The sequence below is a fragment of the Zalophus californianus genome, chromosome 4, assembly GCF_009762305.2.
Source record: "Zalophus californianus isolate mZalCal1 chromosome 4, mZalCal1.pri.v2, whole genome shotgun sequence".
NCBI lineage: Eukaryota > Metazoa > Chordata > Mammalia > Carnivora > Otariidae > Zalophus > Zalophus californianus.
In genome coordinates, this window is record NC_045598.1 from 49,413,633 (window position 1) to 49,424,079 (window position 10,447).

At 41.6% G+C, this 10,447-nt stretch overlaps 1 long non-coding RNA gene across 1 annotated transcript; it reads left to right on the forward strand.

Moving 5' to 3' along the window:
- Positions 1 to 402: 402 nt before the first annotated feature.
- LOC113936138 lies at positions 403 to 8,094 on the forward strand. The gene is made up of 3 exons (XR_003524208.2): positions 403 to 468; positions 1,986 to 2,128; positions 8,028 to 8,094. It is a non-coding gene; the product is annotated as an uncharacterized LOC113936138 (long non-coding RNA).
- The last annotated feature ends 2,353 nt before the right edge of the window (positions 8,095 to 10,447 follow it).

Below are 10,447 nucleotides of genomic sequence, written 5' to 3' on the forward strand. Positions count from 1 at the left end.
CAGCTTTGTTCAGCCACCAGGTGAGCTGCAAGAGGAAGGTGCTTCTCCAGCCACTGCCACCAAGACTCACACAAAGCACTCATTCAGAGGCCCAGACCTGGCCGTGCCCTCTGATGCTGTCTCTGACTTACTGGGTTGCCCGTACAGAGATCATTTCCCTGCTCGTGCCCCCACCCCCCACTGCTGACCCTGCTACTGCACAATGCCACTCGAAGGGCATGGGTAGAATATTACATTCCAGAGAGAAAAGGCAATGCTCAGGCTGAAAAGACCAGGCTGTGGTGAAGGACACTCCCCTTTCACCACAGAGCTCCCTGTGTCCCTGCAGACAATAGGCCTCTGTGCAGGCCCATCTCCTAATGCAAGGACTGCTTACATGTTTTCATCTTTGGAAACTTCAAACTGCTCAGTCCCCAGGAATGGCTGTACAAGGAAGCATCTGTCTAGGACGGAAAGGGAGAAGTAGAGGTGAGATATGTCCCTTCAAAATAATCTCCCAGCCGGGTTTATTTATTCCCATGAACAAGGCCAGGTTTTTGCCAGTTCATTCTTCTATTCATTTAAGTGGTCAATATCTATAGATCATCACCTATGTTCTAGGCACCTGGCTAGGCATCTCTAGCAAGAAATCTTACTAGAGATGCCTAGCCCTAGAGTGAAAAATTAAATAAGACTGCCCTGCCCGTAAGCAGATGGTGTCCAAGTGTCTGAAAAAAGCGTTTTGAGAATTGATTTTGTGTTGGGCATCCCTTTTTTCCTACTCCACGCAGCACCTGACCTTTGCTCTGCATTCTGTTCTGGCTCCTGAATCCCTTCTGATTTATCATTGTGTAAAAATGAAAGTCAAAACATCGGGTTTCTCAGGTACTCTCTTACTGCTAAGAATGCAAAATGGTATAACCCCTGTAGAGGACAATTCGTCAGTATCAAAACTGCATATGTATTCACCTTGCCATCCAGCAATAGCACTTCGAGGAATTTACCCTGAATATACACCTCAAATAATATGAAACTACATATGCATAAGTTTAGTTGGTGCAGCATCATTTTTATTTGCAAAACATTGGAAACCACCTAAATGCTCAAGCATGGGAGACTGGTTGAATAAACTATAGTATTACACAGTGTAGTACTAGGCTGCTGTAGAAAAGAATGGTGATCTCTATACACTGGCATAGAGTGATTTCCAGGAGATATTGTTAAGTGACAAAAGCAAAATGCAAAATAACATATATAAGATGTATTCACATAAAATAAAAAGGGAAATAAGAAAACCTACAAATCCCTGCTTATCTTTACCAGTAAAAGAGCATAAACCAGGTTACCTACAGGTGTGAGGAAACAGAGAGACAGGGAGGTGAAGGGGTAACTCTCCTCTGGATACAGCTTTTTATAAAATTTTGACTTTTGGATTCTATAATGGAGGTAAGAAAAATCTATAATAGATATTATTGGGTCAAACGACAAAGTTGAAATAAGGACAATGGAGTATATCGAAGTATTAGAGCGGTGTTTACTAAAGCTGATAACCACCTTGTGGTTATGTAAGAGAGAATAATTGTTCATAGCAAATAGGAAAAGGTAAAGGCTATAAGATACGCAACTTCGTCCGACATGTTTCAGAAAAGTTTGTGTGTGTGTGTCTGTGTGTATCTGTGTCTGTGTTGTGTGTATATTTGTGTCTGTGTGTATCTGTGTACATGTATGTGTGCATCTGTGTATTTGTGTCCATGTCTGGGTGTCTGGGTATGCGTGTGTGCCTGTGTGTATGTGTGTCTTCATGTGTATGTGTGTATGTGTACGCATATATGGAAGGGAAAAAGAAAGGAAATGATCAAGCAAATAGAGCAGAATGCTAACAATAGGAGAATCTGGATAAAGAACATTTGGCTATCATTGATACTATTCTTATTCTTATGATTTTTTTCTTCGTGTTTAAAATGGTTTACAATTTAAAATTTTTTACTATCGCTTTGGGTTTCCAGTGACTATATTTTAGAAGGGAAACGTGAACCTGATTGCCTCAAACTATCCTGCTGCTCCAGTGGATATCAGCAGTTATGAATGCAGCAGCCTCTTGGCCAGCGCATGTACTTTTCATGAAGTCATTCCCTGAAGATTCTGACAGGTAAGGGGGTGCCTGGGTGGCCCAGTTGGTTAAGTGTCCAACTCTTGATTTTGGCTCAGGTCATGATCTCAGGGCCTAGGAATCAAGCCCCAGGTCAGGCTCCATGCTCAGCAAGGAGTCTGCATGATCCCTCACCTTCTGCCCTTCCCCGCCCATGCACTCTAAATAAATGATTAAACCTTAGGGAAAAAAAAAAGATTCTGACAGGTAAGGATGCATCCTGGGTGCACTCTTCATCGCACTGGGTGGAGGGCAAAGGTAAAGGGAGTTAAAATGTCCTTGATCAGAGTAGGAGGGCTTAGAATTTGAGTCATCTTAGTCATTTAGAATAAGAATAGTTACCACATTATGCACCAGGATTGTGCCAACAACTTTACGTGCATTATCTCATTTAACCCTCACAACAGCTTTAAGAGGAGAGCAGTAATGCCTTGAGAAGGAAGCTGAGATGTAGGGGGTTTAACCTGGACTGGAATTCAGATGGTCTGGTCGCAAAGCCTGTGCTATTTAACTGCTGTGGTGTCACACTGGCAACAGAGGTAGAGAGACCAGGCCCAGCTGGCAAATTGTATCATTCTTCAGGTCTTGGTTCAGGGGCTACACCCTCTATAAAGCCTTCCTGGAGTAATGTATGCACTGATGCTGCTTTTCCTATTTTCCCACCTTCACTTGGTACACACCACCCAAAAAAGCCAATAATCTTGTGGTAATATTGTGTTGGTATGTCAGAAAGTACAAAGTACTTTCTGTACTTTGACTTCCTTGAGAACAGAAAAGCTGTCTTTTCTTCTTTACAGTGCCAACACCTATCACAGGGCCTAGTCCATGACAGGTAGTCTTTAAACTTCAATGGAAGTTGTATTACATTTTGTTAAGTAATTACTGAGCCTTTAAAACAGCTCTATAGTTTAATTCATATAGAAATTGAGGCTTAAAGTTGAACCTTGACTCACCAGCTTGGTAAGTTCTCCTGCGAAAGGCTAATATGACCTTAAATCTCATTAATAGAAGAATCATACATAGAAAGAGAAAATGGATGACCCAATCTACGCCAGCTAATCAGGCCAAATACAGGGACATAAACTGACTGCTACATCCACATAAAGGCAGATGTAGTCAAGCTGGATGGAGCCTGAGGGCAGGACAAAAGCAGATGGCACTCCAAGCCAATGCTATGTAAGTTGAGACCGAAGGAATTAGGGTTAATGACAATTTAGAGGAGCATGGCTATTTCCAGATATCTTCATGCATTCCACTTTTATACTTGAGCACTAAAAGATGAACTTCAGTTCGTGGGTAGATGTCACTGGGAGAAGGATTTTGGTTCAATATAGTAAGAGAATATTCTTTTCTACAGTTGTCTAAAGATGAAGTGAACTGCTTCAGATAATAGTGAACTCTCTGTCACTACAAGTATGCAACAATTGAAGACCACATTAGGAATATTTTAGAGGGCATTCAGTACCAACAAATAAAGAGAGTAGGCTAGATTAGTGGCTCCTATATGTTCATCTTTTGACCAATGTAAAGACATCACAGGCCCACAACAAAAGAAGCAAAACTAAAGACAAAGTAGTAAGGATTTTGCAAAGCTGAAATAATTTAAACAATTATACTTTATTATAAAATTATGCTTTTTGGTGTTGAAATTTCCTTTTTTTTTTTCATGAAATGACAATGATAGGAGATGGTTTTTACAGTGCTTTGACTTGGCCAAAAGAAAAAGGCAGGTTGACAAATCTGTGTTGGTTGCCAAATGACTTCTGAAATTATAGTGAACCATGAAATTTAAAATTCTATCAGCTAATGGACCAGACAACTTCTGAGGTTCCTTCTACCCCCAGAAGAGAATGGCTCTACATCTCACAGACTGAATCCTTAGTGTCACCAACCAGATCCAGCAGAAATTCCCTGGCTTTAGAGTCAGACATGCCTGGCTTCACACAATGGTTCAGCTACTCACTAAATCAAGTGACTTTGAGCAAGTCACTTAATACCCTTGAACTTCAGTGTCTTCATCTATAAAATAACCATTAAAACAATTTTCTTCAGTCTAGGATCATAGGCTTGGGAGCCCAAAGCCATGGCTTGCATGGTATAGAACAAAAATAGCCACGATTCTTTGCAATTCTTTCACCAACTGGTGGAATCCACTTCTCCATCCTTTCATCTGGATTGGCCTTGTGTTGCTTTGGCCAGAAGGCTATAGCAGAAGCAATATTCTGAGCATGGGTTTCAAGCATCTCTTCACATTTGCTCTTGGTTTGGGAGCGCTCCCTGTCAGTCATGTGAAAAAAGCTTAGGCTGGCCTCCTAGTTGATGAAGCCCATTCACTCTCACTGCTCCAACCAACAGCAGGCCAACAGCCAGAGACGATGTTGAGAGAGGCTGTTCAAGAGAGTCAGTCCTCAATCTGACCACAGATGCAGAAGGAAGCCAAGCACTATCAGACAAGCCTGACCCAAATCACCAAAAACATCTAACAAACCCTCAGACTCATGAGTAGTAGTAAAAGTTATTTGAAGCCACTACATTTTAGGGTGGTTCATTATTCAGCAGAAGCTAACTGATACAGTTCTGTTTCCAAAGTTAATATTTTCTAGTTAAGTGACTTTGAGTAAGTTCTTTATAGTGCTTTAGCCCCAATACTCCTATCTGTAAAGTAGATGGGCAATTTCTACTTCATAAGCTTATTGTGGGACCTCAATGACATAATATAATTAAAATATTTGGCACAATTTGCAACGACGTGGATGGAACTGGAGGGTGTTATGCTGAGTGAAATAAGTCAATCAGAGAAAGACATGTATCACATGACCTCACTGATATGAGGAATTCTTAATCTCGGGAAACAAACTGAGGGTTGCTGGAGTGGTGGGGGTGGGAGGGATGGGGTGGCTGGGTGATAGACATTGGGGAGGGTATGTGCTATGGTGAGCACTGTGAATTGTGCAAGACTGTTGAATCACAGATCTGTACTTCTGAAACAAATAACGCAACATATTTTAAGAAAAAAGAAAAAGAAGAAGATAACAGGAGAGGAAGAAAAGGGGAGTATGTCAGAGGGGGAGACGAACCATGAGAGATGATGGACTCTGAGAAACAAGCTGAGGGTTCTAGAGGGGAGGGGGGTGGGGGGATGGGTTAGCCTGGTGATGGGTGTTGAGGAGGGCACGTTCTGCGTGGAGCACTGGGTGTTATGCACAAACAATGAATCATGGAACACTGCACCAAAAACTAATGATGTAATGTATGGTGATTAACATAACAATAAAAAAAGATTAAAAAATATATATTTGGCACACATACTAGGTACACAATTACTAATAGTTGCAAACGCTAGGACCGGTAGCCGGGTAATAGTAACAGTATCAGTAGCCAGATATTTCCTCTCACCCTACTTTTCACATGATTTCAGTCCCAAGAAACTGCGGAGATTATTTGTTTGAAGTACCTATTCATCCTGCAACTAATAAGATGTTTTATGCAAAATGTATTCAGCTAGGGTTTGATTTTTATATTCCTGACTCACAGTCTGAACTATTTAGTAGAACAAGGTGGTACTAAAGTAGTTCAAAATATAGAATGTTCATCCCACTGTTCAGAGAAATGATGGCATAACTGTTCGCAGAGTCAAAGAAGCTTCTATGTCAAGGAGGCTGTGAATGGGTGCAGCTAACTCACTTCACTGGGTCATTGGGCACCAGGCATCATTCCAAGGGCTATGTGTAAATTATTCACAACAATCATGGGTTGAACGTGTTTTGCCCCCATATACTGAAGAGGAATTTGAGTCCAAGGTTCTTCAGTGATTCCCCCATAATTAAACAGGCAATCAGGGACAGAGCCAGTGTTGTACCAGGTCAGATGCCTCCAGAGCTGTTGATCCTTTCTCTAAAGATTTGCGGTCTGTCTTCCAGATCACCTAAGAAATCTCCCAGTGCAGTCACCCCTACAACCACTGCCTTTCTAGTTAGTCAGGCCCCAGTCAAGCCTGTCATCTCCCACCTGTACACTTACAGTAGCCTTTTGTTCACTGCCTCTAGGTTCACTTTCTGACAATGGCCCCCTCTCCACGCCAGAGTGACCTCCATGACGTGCAAATCTGATTAAATCAAATTTCTGCCTTTCAAATCTTTCCCTGTCTTTCCTTCACCTACACCATAAATTCAGAGCTCGTCTATATGGCACATACATAATTCTGCCTACCTCATCAGCCATAGATTCCAATGCTTCTCCTTCCAGGCCATGCTAAGCTACTTCTAGTTCCCACAGCCCCCCACATTTTCCTTTCTGCCACTCCGTGAATTCTGTCATTCTCTGCTATACTCTCCCTGTACAAGGGCTTGATTTCCTGACACACTCTGACCTGATCTACAAGTCCCCCTTCAAATGCCAAATCCTTTGTAAGTCTTCCCTAAAGCCCTCAAGCTTAGACCACCTTCTCCCACCACCCCTCTTCTCACCCAGTTAAAGCAACACTCTCACTATAACTGTGGTCCTCACTGTCTTCCCCACTGAAATCGCAAACCAGGAATCACCCCAGATTAGTCAGGTTTCGTATTTGTACCATGATAATAAAAAGGGTTTTTAGGGTGGCCTCTGCTGTTTAGTTTAGTGGGCAAGAACAAAGACAGAAACCAAGTTAGATGTTGCTAATCAGTTATCAGACTTTGAAACAGTCAACATCTCAGAGCTGCAGGGTAAAAGGTCTCTGATAAGCACCCCATTTGTAGACACAATAAAGAACTGCTCAAGTGGCTGTATCCTGAACTGAGGAAACACTGGGCTGAGAAAAAAAAAAAGGGCGAAGGGGGAGAGATGACAAGGAAAATCCTAATGGAATAAGTAGGAAAACCTGCAGAAAGGCCTAGAAAAATCATTGACTTCAATTTTCAGAGGTGCCAAAGACAGAATGCATTTTCCTTGTGAGTAAGAAAGAGGAAATTTGGTGAGAAACAAGATCTTTCCAAAGCAGGTGCTAAAGAAATTAAATCTCACAGAGGATGGGGGAAGGCCAGAATTAGGAGCCACATGGTAAAGAAGAAAAAGGTAGTTTGCTGGGCCAAGAGCAAAGAGGGACTGAAGAGAGGCAACAGGACCCAAGGAGGGTGAAGGGGGCCTCCTAGGGAAGCTGTGCTGGCTGTAAGTAGAAAGTCCCTCATCCCTGACCTCAGCCAGAATTCGGAGGACCATCTAAATGCTGGCGATATGGGCCATCTTTAAGTCACTTCGCAGGGAAATGACAGTACCATTTTGTTGTCCAGATCGTTAGGACGATTGAATTATCTGCCCTTCAAGCAGAAAGATGAGAACATTCTCAAGCACATGAAAAACTCAAATATGACACCTATGAGCCTTTTGTGGAAAAGGTACCTGATAACAAAATATAGCAAACCACTGAGGCTTCAAAATAAAAGGCCTCTTTCACAGCGAAGCCATGGTAACAAGGCTGGTACTGAGCAGTAAATGGATTTGAATATTGAATTAAGATTAAACAACTGTCAGAATTACAGATCAGAATATAAATATTATGAGTTCCAACAAGGGAAAATAATTTCACTAAGAAAAAAATGGGAAGTGGGAGGAGGGGATATGGAGACATAGGTTATCTAATATTCTCATATTTCAAAAAAGGCACTACAGATATCACCCAATTTGAAACATAATTTAAGAGCAATTTTTCTTCACCCCTTTAATGTATTTCATAATGTTTTCCTTAACTTTTGAAGTTATCTCTTAAGAATAAGTATCTCTTTTTGTAAAGAAACAGTCTGAAGTTCAGCAATTCCTTCCTTTTCATTAAGTTCAAGAAAAAGTAAATGTAGTTTTTATTCAAATGGTATGCATATAATGATCACATTTTTATAAAATTATTTGTACTTAACTTTATCCCTAGGTTTGCAAAGACAATTGTACAAAACAATACTGTCTGAAACTTACAATGCTAACGCATGCGTGGAAGAATCTGGGGTGAGAGATTTTACTTGCTTCTATGAACTTTTCAATACTGTTTGCTTTTTATTCTTATGTACTGTATTTGCAAAAATACTAACAATATTATTCTTTAAACACACACACACACACACACACACACACACACACACACACAAGGCCATAAGATTGGTTTCAGCTCCATGCTCACACTGGTTGGTTAGTAGCCATTACCAGGCCACCATGCTAAGAGGGATTTTGAGCTGCATCAAGGCTCAGCAGAAACCAATAGTCGGATTGGTCAGCAAATCTACCATGGCCCCAAGAAGAGGTAATGCCACACAGGCTTTATAATCAACATTCCACAGCCTAATAAAAATAAGAGCCATATATTGTGTATAACGATTAGAAAAGTCAAATAAGGACAGATGTTTATATCATTCACTCCATAAAAGTTGACTAGGCAAAAATTTACACATGCTAGATAACTTATGTGCATCTAGAAAGTACAATTTGTAGGCAACCATAAAAAGAGGCAAATGATAATTTATTATACTAAGCTCTCTAGTGTTTGGAATTTCCAATAATATATAATATTTCAGAAACAGAAAATTGGAATAGAACTAACGTGGAAGACTCTGTCATTCTAAAAAAAAAGTAGTATTCATCCACAGATACATAAACTACATGAAAAGCCCATTCATCTCATTGAGAGATGCTTTTTCAATGAAATTCTAATTTTATTTTTAATAAATATTTATCAACATTTATAATGTATGCAGATTATTTTGATCAAATGAGAACTGAGAATAATTACAGTGACAACTCAATCCAGAAGAGAAAATATTAAACGAAGATCAGGATGGCAATAAGATTTTTGTTTAATTATATTTCAAACAAAGGGGACAAATAAGGAAAGAGTCCATTTAAATGATTTCCTTTCTTCGCCCTGCAAATGCTTTACTGAACTGAATGTGTCCCAGGGTCTGTGTTGGTTGCTGGGGTTATCAAGGTGAATGCCACACTGCTGCCTTCTAGGAAGGGCCACGTGCTGTCCATTTCAGTGAAGAGAAAACCGGGAAAGGTTGGGCACTAGGAAGCCAAGGTGTGAAGGAGTTTGAAAAAGTGAGTAGTGAGTTCTGTGGTGGAAAGGAAAAAGTGGGGTGACCTACAGAGAGCTGTTAGGAGGTCACTGGGTGTGTCACTGGAACCTAAGCAAAATTCTTTGTTGTCCAGTCATCTTGGATCAGCCGGCAAAGGACTGTGAATAAGTTAGACATTGTGTATGCACAGCCCGCAGAGAAAGGGACACTTAATAGCAGGGGGAGGAGGGGGGATGGATCTATAAACTCGCCTTGACATCCACATCTAGAAAATCAAATGTACAAGGCAGACGCCTGGGGGCTTCTGGAGGGGAAACCCGGGGCCAGACAGGAAAGCTGGCTCCGTGGACAACACCAGCTGTAAGTACACTCCAGTGAATTTGCCTGGACAGAGTTTCCTGGGATCCAGGATGAAAGGAGGCTTGAGGGCTGCCTAGCAACACTATGTTTATGCAACAGTCCGGAGAACATGGAAGGAATAAGGGAGGGGAAAAAAAGAACAGTTTCTGAAGAGAGGGTGCCAGAGAGTTCCAGCAGCGCCAGTGATGGGGAGCCCCCGCTTGTGAGTAGGCCCGCCAAGGCTGAGCCTGGCCACGTGACGCGCAGATTCCGCAGGCTGTGCGCTGACATGGGAAACGGGCCGGTGGGTCCCAGATTTCCCAGCTTCCCCCCACTAATCACAGCTCTCCTCGGCTTCTCCATTGTTTTCACAGCTGTTCAGCTGCTCCTGCTCAGTCAGGGGACAGACAGGCCGACTCCAAATCACGGAGCAGAGAATAATACTCGGGCCAAAGAGAGGGTGCACAAAATGGGATTTTTATTGGTGGGGTGGGAGTGAGGGGGCTACGGGGAGATGGGAAAGACGCACAACTCTTAACCCTTTCATTGGCTGATCAAGTGTGAGTGTTCATTTCCAACAGAAAAGCGACGGTACTCACAATTAAAATTGTTCTGGAGCTCCCAAATTTGTGAAGGATTGGTTTTTTCCAACGTGAGATCATATTTGCCCACAAAAATAACATTGGAAATGGTAGCCGTTTGTCCAGGCGGTACCACAAAAGCCTATTTAATCCTCAACATATTCAGTTCGGGTAGCAAAAAAGGAGGAAACTTAATAGTCTAAAGGAAAAGCATAGCTGACATTTACAGATTGCTCACTACGGACTCAGTACAGTATGTATATAATTTCACAACATCCACACTCTAAATCCATGAAGTTGGTATAATTATCTCATTTTGCAGATGAGGAAACTGAGGCTTGAGGCAGTTAGTAACTTGCCCA